A 10981-nucleotide genomic window follows, 5' to 3' on the forward strand; every position below is an offset into this window, starting at 1 on the left:
AATTTTCTGATATTTACAAAATTATTCAAACAATAATTTAGCAATCTAAATATAACAATAATAATAAACCATTGTATTTATTTATTCACAGAAAAACAAATATCTTTACATGCTTTTAGGACACACTCCTAACAGGGCTGACCACCCCTAGGGTTTCCATGGGCGGAGCACCTCTAGGGCTTCCCTTGCATTTCCTTTTCCTTATGCGATTTCCAGGCCTAGGGATTAAGGTTTAGGCCGACTACCCCTAAGGTTTCCTTATGCTCCTGGCAATTTCCAGGTTTACATACCCATCATAGGTCGAGCATCCTCGGGTTTACATCATGGGCCGACCACCACACCCCTGGGCGACTTCCAGGGATCCAAGGTGGTTAGCCCAAGCATAGGCCGACCACCTCGGACCCTAAATTTTTTCCTTTTCTCTTACTTATCTCTTTGGGGTCTTCCTTATACTGTACAATTTATTGGAGACTTGAACTTTAGTCCTTTGACATTTTTCTGAGGCATCCCTAGGGTGGTCGGCCTAAGGTGGTAGGCCGACCACCTATGCTCCTATTTTCACGTTCTATAATCTTAGGGACTCAGGGTGGTCGGCCCAGGCTTAATTCCACTAGGCTGACCCCCTATATAGTTTTTTCCTTTGATTTCTTCATTTTTTGCTCCTTAGGTCATGGATATGCCCCCAGCTATTGGCTTAATTATGTTCACTTACTAACTACTCTTTATTTTTCCTTTGTTGCAGATGTCCAACTCTTCTCTGTCAGACAAGTCTGTAAGTGAGCGTATTCCCCAGGAATTTTTGGAAAGGGTGAAAAGGATTTTTCCTCGCTCCGCTTTATATTTGTTCAGTGAGGAAGACTTCTTGAAAAGTTATAGCCCAATGGCAAGAGTAAACCAGACAACTCGGAAACCTTCCGAAGATGATCCTCATATTGCCAGGCACATCACTCAAGGCTCTTCGCCTAGTTCTTCTCAGATCTCTTCTCAGCATAGTACGCCCCGCGACTCTAAAGGCACATCTCAGCGAAGTCATTCTTCTCAGCGGGATATGTCAGGTCAGCGAGACTCACTGTAACGCCCTTGGCATCGGGATACAAGTCGGGTTCCCCATCAATATTCTTCTCAGAGAGAACATACAGAGGACTCTCATCGCCAGGCTACTCATCCTTAGGAGCGTTCTATTCACAGGTTCTAAGCAGACACGCTCTGCCATCAAGTTTGGTGCCCTACACTACACCAAAAATCACTTTCCACAACACATGAATATAATAATATTGAAAAAGTATTATATTTTGTCAGCGTAAGTGGTAAAGGTGCGAACCTTAAAATGTCTCCCGCCTCTTCTCTCACAAAAAAAATGAGCCCCAATTTTCTTTTCTCATTTCCCTTCTCAATACCCCAAAACTGAAATCCACATGTCTCAGCAGAGGTGCGTTTGGGTTTCCCCAAATCCTCATTTCTCTCATTTCCCCAAATCCCTAAAACTCATTTTCCCCCAAATTACTTTGCTGACTCATGCACACCGCTGGATGCTCACCCCGCCTGTGATGGTTCTCTCCCCTTCATCTCTCTAAGATCTTTAGAAGGTCGCTCGCCCATTACAGCTTCAAGAAGCAGGGGCTGTTTGAGCCATTTTCAGTCACTGGCCTGATCTCTACTCCTCAATTTGATCCCCAAACATGCCATTACCAAACTCATCGGACTCTCATCTTGGACCGCTCACCGTCTCAACTTGTCCAACTTTACAGGTTTTATGATTCTGATTCTGGTATTATATACATACACATATAATATAACTGAGTTTTGATGTGTTTGATTGATTTGATTTATTTATGGGTTTGGGGGAAAACCCCAAATGTGTTTGGATTGTAGGAATTGTTGAGCTGACTTTGAACAGACCTGAGAGGAGAAATGCCATTGGGAGGGATTTTCTGAGAGGGTTTATAGAGTCTCTTGAAGCTGTCAGTAAGGATTCCTCTGCTAATGTGGTTTTGATTCGTAGTTTGGTTCCGAAGGTGTTTTGTGCTGGTAATGATTTGAAGGTAAGGGAAACAAAAACCCATTTTTGTTATTAATTTATACAAGTTGATTGGTTTCAATTTAATTTCATATACGATTCTTAATTGAAGAAATAAGATTAAGAAGTGTCATGTGGATTTGAGAGGCTTTTAATGGTGGAACTCATATTATTGTAGGCACACCCCCATGCAAATTGTTCATATTATTTGCAATTTCATGAGAATATGGTCAATTTATTCTCTGTACCGATACTTGTCTCACACAGGTGCTTTTGTTGTTCTTTTTCTCTTCACTTATCTGATCCCATCATCCATCCTATTTCTTGTTTTGCAAAAGCTTCAGAAGGGTAGACCGCTCTCAAATACACAGGTTCTTTGAATTTTTTACCTTTATTAGAATATGCATGAAAGAATATCAGCTTATATGATTGTTGTTGTACATATATCTTAGTATATTTACTGTTTTCCAGGTAGTACCGTCTATAATAAATGGTGGCATAATGACTTTATACTTCGCTTTATGGGAAAAAGGTCTTAAATCTTCTGGACCTCTTAGGTAGTTTCATCTCGAATAAATTTTCATGCTACCATTTCATGTGGCTGTTCTTATCATCTATTTAAACTAACAGAAGTGTGATGTTAGTTGCCACATTTTTTAATTACAATAGCGCATGATTGAATTTTACGTTGTAAATGATATTAACTATAGTCTTTAATAGTCTAGATGATAATTCCATAAATATTATCTTTATAGCAAAGTGATTTATGCAAACAAACACAAGTTTGAAAACAATCGCTCCCTGGAGTATTACTTTTAGTTTAAGCACAAGTGCAAATCTTATATTTGAATTGGCATAGCTCCTTTGACAGTGACAAGAAAAAAGTTTAAGAATATCAAATTATTGCTCTTTACTGGTTTATATCCCTTGTATTCAGAACTGATTCCATACTTCTCTTTCTATATTATTTTAGAGCTATACTAGCAGAGTATGCTGGTGCTGTCCTTGGAGTATTGTCTGCACTGCTATATGGGAGGAGAGGACATGTTTGGAAAAAGGTAGTCCTCGTTTGTATGTGCTTGGTTGTCTGTGGATGACTTTCTTAGACCGCCAGCTGATATTTTTGTGATACTATATATTGATCATGTCATATCATGAACCTTGAGCGAATTTTAATCAAGAATATTTTTTAACCAAGGGCAGACTACATCATTCTTCTCTTAAGTAATTAACCAATTAAAATGTAACGCTAGTGCATGGGCTCTTTTCTAGCTATGTGAGATTGCTTGAATATTAAAACATAAACCACTGGATTGGTTGCCGTAAGATAGTTTTTGGGTTCACATTCTGGTACTGCAGAAGGAAGTGACGTACCAGATTAAGTATGGTGCCTTGTTGTCAATGCAATGTCATTAAAATATAAGATTATCTTAATATTTTTACAGACATTTATTTTATCAGATTGGTGGGCTTATTGCAATGGTGACGTCTTTCTACTTCTTATCTCAAGGATGAGACATGGAAACATATTCTCCATTCTATATCCTCTGTTTTATGTCTTTTACTTTTAGAAATAATCAAGTTCTTTTATAAGGCTCAAGAAATGAAATAATCAAGCTAATTGTGTTTTATAGTCAAGTATCCTCTTAACTTTCTCCACTCCTTTTATTTTGATTAAACAATTGTCCCTTTTTGTGTATGGTGTTGAAAACTTAACTTGAATTTACCATTCAAAGATGGTCCTGATCCCGAGATTGAGACTGAAGAAGTTTTGGGCATGGCAGCAATGACTGTTCCAATATGTGCTGGAATCTTATCAGCGTTGAGATGGGTGATTGCACGACGTGTTTCACTTAAGGTGTTGATACATGGCTGTCTTCATATTTATACATAGCTTAAGTTGATAGTTTCTAGTTATCCACTCAAATATACTTGAAAGATACATGGGTGATGTTTCCTTTGAACGGGACCAAAGAGAGAAAATGCACAAGTTTATTAGCTTCATAAAGCTTCTATTTCTCCACAAAGCAACAAAGCTTTGTTTATATTCCCATATGAGTAATGATTAGAAGTATTAGTATGTATTGCTGCTAAATCTTTACATTTTCTTTGCCATGGTTATTATTGGTAGTGAGTGAAGATGGGTTTTTCTATATGCCTTCTGCTATCGACCCCTCTTCTGAGTCCAAGCATTTGTATTGAAAGGTTACAACTCTCACGCCTTATGGGTGTTTATAGTTTACTCTATTTCTTATATCAAATTTGCTAATCTTTTTATACACACTGATTTTTTTTATAGAGTCATTGGGTCGTGTATCGCTATAATATATTGTGTATATATAAATAAATTAGCAAGGTGATTCTATCCTCTCTGTTCGCACCTTTCTTTCCTCACTTATTTTGTTCTTACTTTGATACAAGTTTAGGTTCGTATTTTAAACTATTTGAATATGGCAGTTTTAATTAATAATAGTCCTTTAGATTTTCCTTGTTTGTAACGTTATATATGGATGGTTACTTATGGAAGTACACTTGACTTTGATTTTATCATTTGACTATTAAGACTATGGAAGTTTTATTGCTAGCATCATGGAAATATGGTTGTAGCTTATTTTTCAACATTTTACTGCAACATGGGATTTGTTGTGTGTCATCCAAAATGATGTCTCCTAGTTAAGGTGAGTAACAATTTTAATTCTTAATCTATATTGGTTTTATGTTAATTGTTAGCAAAGCTTTGTGAAGGATCATTTGGTTTCACCTTATCTTTTATTTATTTATTTTGATTTAACTTTAATGCAGAAAATGTGTTTGAGAAAATACCCCATAGAATGACAATTGTGTTCATAGTTGTTTTGCATAGTGGGTTTCACGATAATTTATTTTGATGTTTTTGTCCTTTATCTTATTAATTATAGGCTACAACTTTAGCATATTATTTGGGCTGTGTTCATTTTTGTGTTTGTGTGAGTTTTTGGATTTTTCATTAACTTTACTGTATAATTATTTATTTTACAGCAATTTTATAGTCTAATTGTTTATTATGAGCTCTCTTTTTGTTGTTTAGTTTGATAGTACTGATACTTTACAAGGATGATTGGCCTGGCTGCTAATTATTGTCCATGATTCATTCTATAATTAAGACAGAAAGTATGCTTTTTAGTTTGGAAAATTACAAGAGATGAACATGCATACTCTAATTTTAGTCTTACAAGAGATGTGTTATATGTTATTTTCATTATACATTCTATCTTATGTTGTTTATCCTTGTATAATGCAGATGCTAAAGAAGCTAAGTAAACAATTACGTGGCGAGGATTGGAATTGGAACAACTTAAACACATCATGTTGGGCAATAGGGTCTATATTTGGTTCGAAGATGGAATAATAGGTACATTTTTTAGCTTACCTTATAGATGTTATTTTTACTCATTTTTTGTTTGTTATCAATGTTTATACTTTTTGATTCAACTATAAATAGTAACATGTCTTGTAAAATTGAATATGCAGTATAGAAAAGGTGGAAAGGATTTGGACTAAAAGCTTCTGCAGCAATACCTGCTAGAAACTCTCCATCCGCTACTATTGCTAGAAGATCTCCATCCAAAATGAGACAGCGGGAAGTTTATGCAAGGTTATACCGTATAATTTTGTAATTTATATGGACTATAGTAGTATGGAGTAATACGAATTAGTTTCAAAAATCTTTCTATGTTTTATTTTTGTTGTTTGTATGCTTATGTATGATCTCATGGTTTGGGTGAGTTTCTTGATTTAACTTGAATAATTTTCCTTATACACATGACAATTTGTGGAATAAGTCATTTTTTTTCTTTGTTTACATTGAAATGATTAACTAAGCATTCAAATATTTTTGTCTGTGTGTTAATCCTCAATATAGTATCAAGTGTTTGTGTCTGTGTTCCTTTGATTTCTTTGCTCCACATTGACTTGTGGGTGTGCTTTTCTTATATTCTTCTTGTGAAAACATATTCGAATGTTTTTTTTATTCACCAATCTTCCTTTTTAATTAGTTCTCTTTTCTCGTGTTTTATTTTAATTTTCAATTTGAGATGGTTTTTGTTGTTAGGTTTTTTTTTTTTTTGGAGTTAACATAATTCAGCTTTATCTTTTTTTTTTATGCTTAATTATTATTTCATTGTAATAGATTTTCAAGAATGAACCTTGATTGATATATATATAAATAAATATGTAAATATATAATTCATATATACTTATATACTGTTGGTGGCAAAGCAAGTTGGCATTTTTGGTTAGCAAAATAAGGTCAGACGTATCCGAAGGGCTCAGCAAAGGTAGGCACAACAGTATGTATCTCTTCTCATTCTGTTTTTTTTTTCTTTCTTTCTCTTCTCTGTTTTTGTGTTTGGCTCTAGGTTGAGGGAAAACATCGTTTGGAAAGAGTAATATGTAGTGGAATGAATAATGAAGTATGATTTCACAAAGCACATTGCTTGTCTTTTTTAAATTTTGAAGTCATGAACGACTTCTAGTTTATTAGTATCTTGAAGAGACCTTGTTTAGTATAAACTAATTTAGTTCACATTATTTTGATATCACTTTTCTTTGTAGATTTTACCACTGTATCAAACAGTAGAATAGAGAGGAGAAATTCCAAGTTTCTTTCAAAAGATTTGTAAGCTTTCAAAAGTAAATGCATGGATCGAAGAGATCCTATGGAATTATCTGGGTCTGCATCTTACTATACTCAGAGAGGAATAGCTGTCCCTGGTTCTGGAGGATAGCCTGAACTTCATGGATCACCAAGCATTCATCAATTGTCGAATCCAAATGTGTCGTATCAGTCCAATATGGGAAGCAGTACTATGGGATCAACACTACCAGCAGAACCTCCTTCGGCTATGTCCTCCCATGGTGTCAATGTGGGAGGTGGACAAGCTATGATGTCATCAAATGAGCAAATTAAAAGTAAAATAGGAAGGCCTCGGAAATACGGACCTGATGGATCTATATCCTTGCAACTGTCTCTTTCTCCCGTTACCAATCCTGGAATGGCATCACCAAACCAGAAGCGCAGTAGGGGATGAACAAAAGGGACTGGGAAGAAGCAACAATTAGCTTCTCTTGGTACGTTAATGATAGAAAATTTGAGTTTTGTTTTGTGCTTGATCATGACTTGTTGCGACGTACAAAGCAAAACTGTGTTCAAATGTTGAGTTTTCTGGTCTCTTAAGAAGTTAGCTATTCATTTACTTTATCTTGGTATGCTTTCATATTGTAATGTATTTCTGAATAGTTGAGTCGCTGGAAAAAAAAATTGACGAATGAGAGAACAGAAATAGAACATAAAAGAAAATGGACATGTGAATAAACAGAAACTATGCGTTAGGATTCTCCTTCCAATGTTAATTTGTAATTTTAGATAATAAATTTGATAGGGTTTTGGAGGAAGGTAATGAGGGGAGGGTGTTGGAAAAAGTTACCAGCGTTCTCTACATAGGGTGATCTTTTGGTGGAGAGTTTTTGTAGGTAGATTTGATTGGGACTCCAGGAGTATATGGTTGTATATAAGCATGTTTTGAAAGATTCAATTTATATACATATATAGGGTTGTGGAATTTTTGTGGATGATAATTTTTTCTCATCTTTCTATGTAGGACATTGCAACAAAAATAATGTCATTTTCGCAGCAGGGGCCAAGAGCTCTGTCAGCAGGACTGTTGAAGACATTGACTGGGATTCTTTTACTGTCAAGGGGACATGCCAGGAAATTGAGAAACGTTATTTGTGGCTTACTTTTGCCCCTGATCCAGCTACTGTAATTATTGTTATCTCATTTGTTTGGTTGTATCTATTAACTGTTGCTTTTTCATACATAATATGTAATTAGTTGTTGATCCTTTGTGCCCTCGTAGGTAAGACCGGAAGAAGTACTAGAAAAAGGTCTGCTTATGGTTCAAAATTCTCAAAAGAATTACCTCTACAAGTGTGATCAGTTGAAGTCCATTCGTCAAGATTTAACTGTGCAAAGAATTCAAAATCAACTAACAATAAAGGTTTGTTTCAAAACCTCTCTTTCTTTCTCTCATGTAAACATATACTTATATTTGACTCCTACATGTTAACAGTTAATATGTGATATCAAGGCAATAGGGAATGCATTAAATGCAACATTTAATCTGGATATTAATGCATATATGTTCGGTATAAGTAATCATAATTTTGAGTATCAAAGCATAGAATATATTTTTTTGTGTATTTTGTTTTAATATTTTAATTAACTTCACCATGACTTTAAAGGGTTCAATGAAACAGAGTAGTTATACCGGTACCGCCAAATGAAGCTTTGGTTTTTAACATGTATATAACTTGCCATTGTATTCATTATCCATAATTTGTTTCAGGTTTATGAAACTCGTGCTCGGTTAGCATTGGAGGTTGGGGACCTAACTGTGTATAATCAGGTTTGTTGTTTTTTTTTTTTCAGTGTATCTCAAAGGGGTACTTTTTGTCGTTGAGATCAATACACATATTTACAGTCCTATTCATGATAAAATTTCTCTCAGACTAGGTTTTGTTACTCATCTTGGTGGATTCTGTAATTCTTGTGAAATAATTGACGTGTTATTGCACTGAAATTATACATCTCAATTAGCAGATAAGAAATTGGCTATAATCAAAAGCAGGACTTAGTGAATGCCATTTTCTCTTGTACACTTTACATAACAACTACACAACTTTAAGATTATACTTATTAGTCATTACATTGAAACAAATTGAAGAGAAAATTTCCAGGTATCTTTTCCTGTGTAAGCAAGAATTTTCCTTGTGTATTATCTTATTCCGTTTCTGTTAAAAATTTAGTTCGATGTGATTTTTGCTTGTCATTGATGACCCATCTCTTCAAGTTTAATTGTGTTGTAATTATGATATTATTTGGGATATTTTTTCATGCACCTCCTTTTGTACAAATGATATTTATTTATTTATTTTAAATAAAGTAACCACATATCTTCACAAGTTACATTCTCTATGAACTCTTTTATGCAATTTCAGTGCCAGTCTCAGCTGCAATCCCTTTATGCTGAAGGAATTGAGGGATGCCACATGGAGTTTGCTGCATACAACTTACTATGTGTTATCCTGCACTCTAGTAACAACAGAGATCTTGTATCATCTATGTCGAGGTCAGTTATGATTGGAGGAAATTTTGTTCGCTATGTACCATCCTTGTACTGTGTTGAAACACTTGTATTGACCTTCAATCTTTGTTGTGAAATTGAGTTCAGATTATCAAGTGAAGCTAAAAGAGATAATGCAGTGAGGCACGCTCTTGCAGTTCGGGTAGCTGTCTCTTCTGGAACTATGTTATGTTCTTCAGGCTCTTTAAAACAACACCAAATTTGAACACTTGTCTGATGGGTGAGTTTTGATTAAGTCACTCTCCATTTTAATAAAAATAATTATTAAAGAATGATCGTATTCATATAAGGGTATGTAAGATTTATGCAGATCTATATGTTGAAAAGATGCGGTTTAAGGCAGTGTGCTGCATATCTCGATCTTATCGGCCTATGTTTCCTGTTTCTTATATCGCTCAGGTTCTGGGCTTCTCTAGTGTTGCTTCTGACAATGATGAAAAAGATTCAGATGGATTATAGGAATGTATTGAGTGGTTGAAGGCACATGGCACATGTCTTATTGTAGATAGTAATGGAGAGATGCAGCTTGATGCCAAGGTATGTTTAACCACACGCTTTTATTGGCAGGTGCACCATGTTTGTTATATATGTTTTTTTTATTAATAGCTAAACAGTCATCTTATGAATTTGATTTGCTAAATGGTCAAATTTATCAGCTTTTACACTTGTATATATCTTAAGATACACTAGCTGTAGTATAAAAACTAATTATATCAGTATTTATTCTGGTTAAATAGTACCGGCCGGCAGCCAGTTTATTACAATGTTTAGGATTTAGGATTTTGTATACTGTCTTTAGAAAATTGGTCTAAACTTCTAGATAGGTACAGCTAAATACGTGAATATTTGATGTATTGTTGTTAACACTTCATTCTTATGATCTGATAGTTATTTTCTGCGTTTATAAATGGGAATATAATTTGATCATGATTATGACCTATATCTTAGTTGGACACTTTTATTATGATTTTGATCATGAAATCTATACATTTCCCTCATAACCACACTTTATATATTGTGTTACTTTTAAGCTTAGTAGTAATTATGAATAGGATGATTTCTTTCAGTTTCCATATAACTACCATATTCTGTCTCTCACTATGAATGATATGATATTTCATGACTTCATTAGTTTTTCTTTTATATTTTATTTACCAGATTCAACAAGTGAAGTGAAAAAAAAATCTGATTTGGAAGGCTTTGGTGTGCTGACATTTGGAAGATCATGAATTCCTAATTTTACTTTTGAATATGCAACTGTTTAAGACTATTTTGTTGACTATTCTAAGAATGTTTTGTTTATGTTAATTAGGCAGTGTTGAATATCTTAAGACTTTTAGATTGTTTTTTTTAGATAATCTTGAATTTATTTTGACACAATTATTTGGTTATGTGTTATGAACCATATAATTGGTACTCAAAAATATATTTGTACATTGTTAAGGGTGTCTTAAGTATATTAAATGAAGTGGGTTTGAATTAAAGCAATAAAAAATAATTATAATGTACATGTTTATATAATAATAATTCAAGCTTATTCAAATATTATAATAATACAAAAAATGTGTTATTGTATGTTTTACAATATCACTGGTTTATAAGCATAAAATTATGTTATGCAAACTATTTTCTATTATGCAGAAAGTGTGTTATTATAAAGTGTATCATAACACTACTTTATAAGTACAAAAAAATATCATATAATCTATTTATAAATAGCATAATGAAATACTTATCTAACTATTAAAATAACACAACAAAAGTGTAATCGTAGGCTATA

The 10981-nt window shown here is 33.9% G+C and overlaps 1 pseudogene; it reads left to right on the top strand.

Moving 5' to 3' along the window:
* Positions 1-1344: 1344 nt before the first annotated feature.
* LOC133782403 (SAC3 family protein A-like) lies at positions 1345-10532 on the top strand (annotated as a pseudogene).
* The last annotated feature ends 449 nt before the right edge of the window (positions 10533-10981 follow it).

Source organism: Humulus lupulus, chromosome 6 (assembly GCF_963169125.1).
Source record: "Humulus lupulus chromosome 6, drHumLupu1.1, whole genome shotgun sequence".
Taxonomy (NCBI): domain Eukaryota; kingdom Viridiplantae; phylum Streptophyta; class Magnoliopsida; order Rosales; family Cannabaceae; genus Humulus; species Humulus lupulus.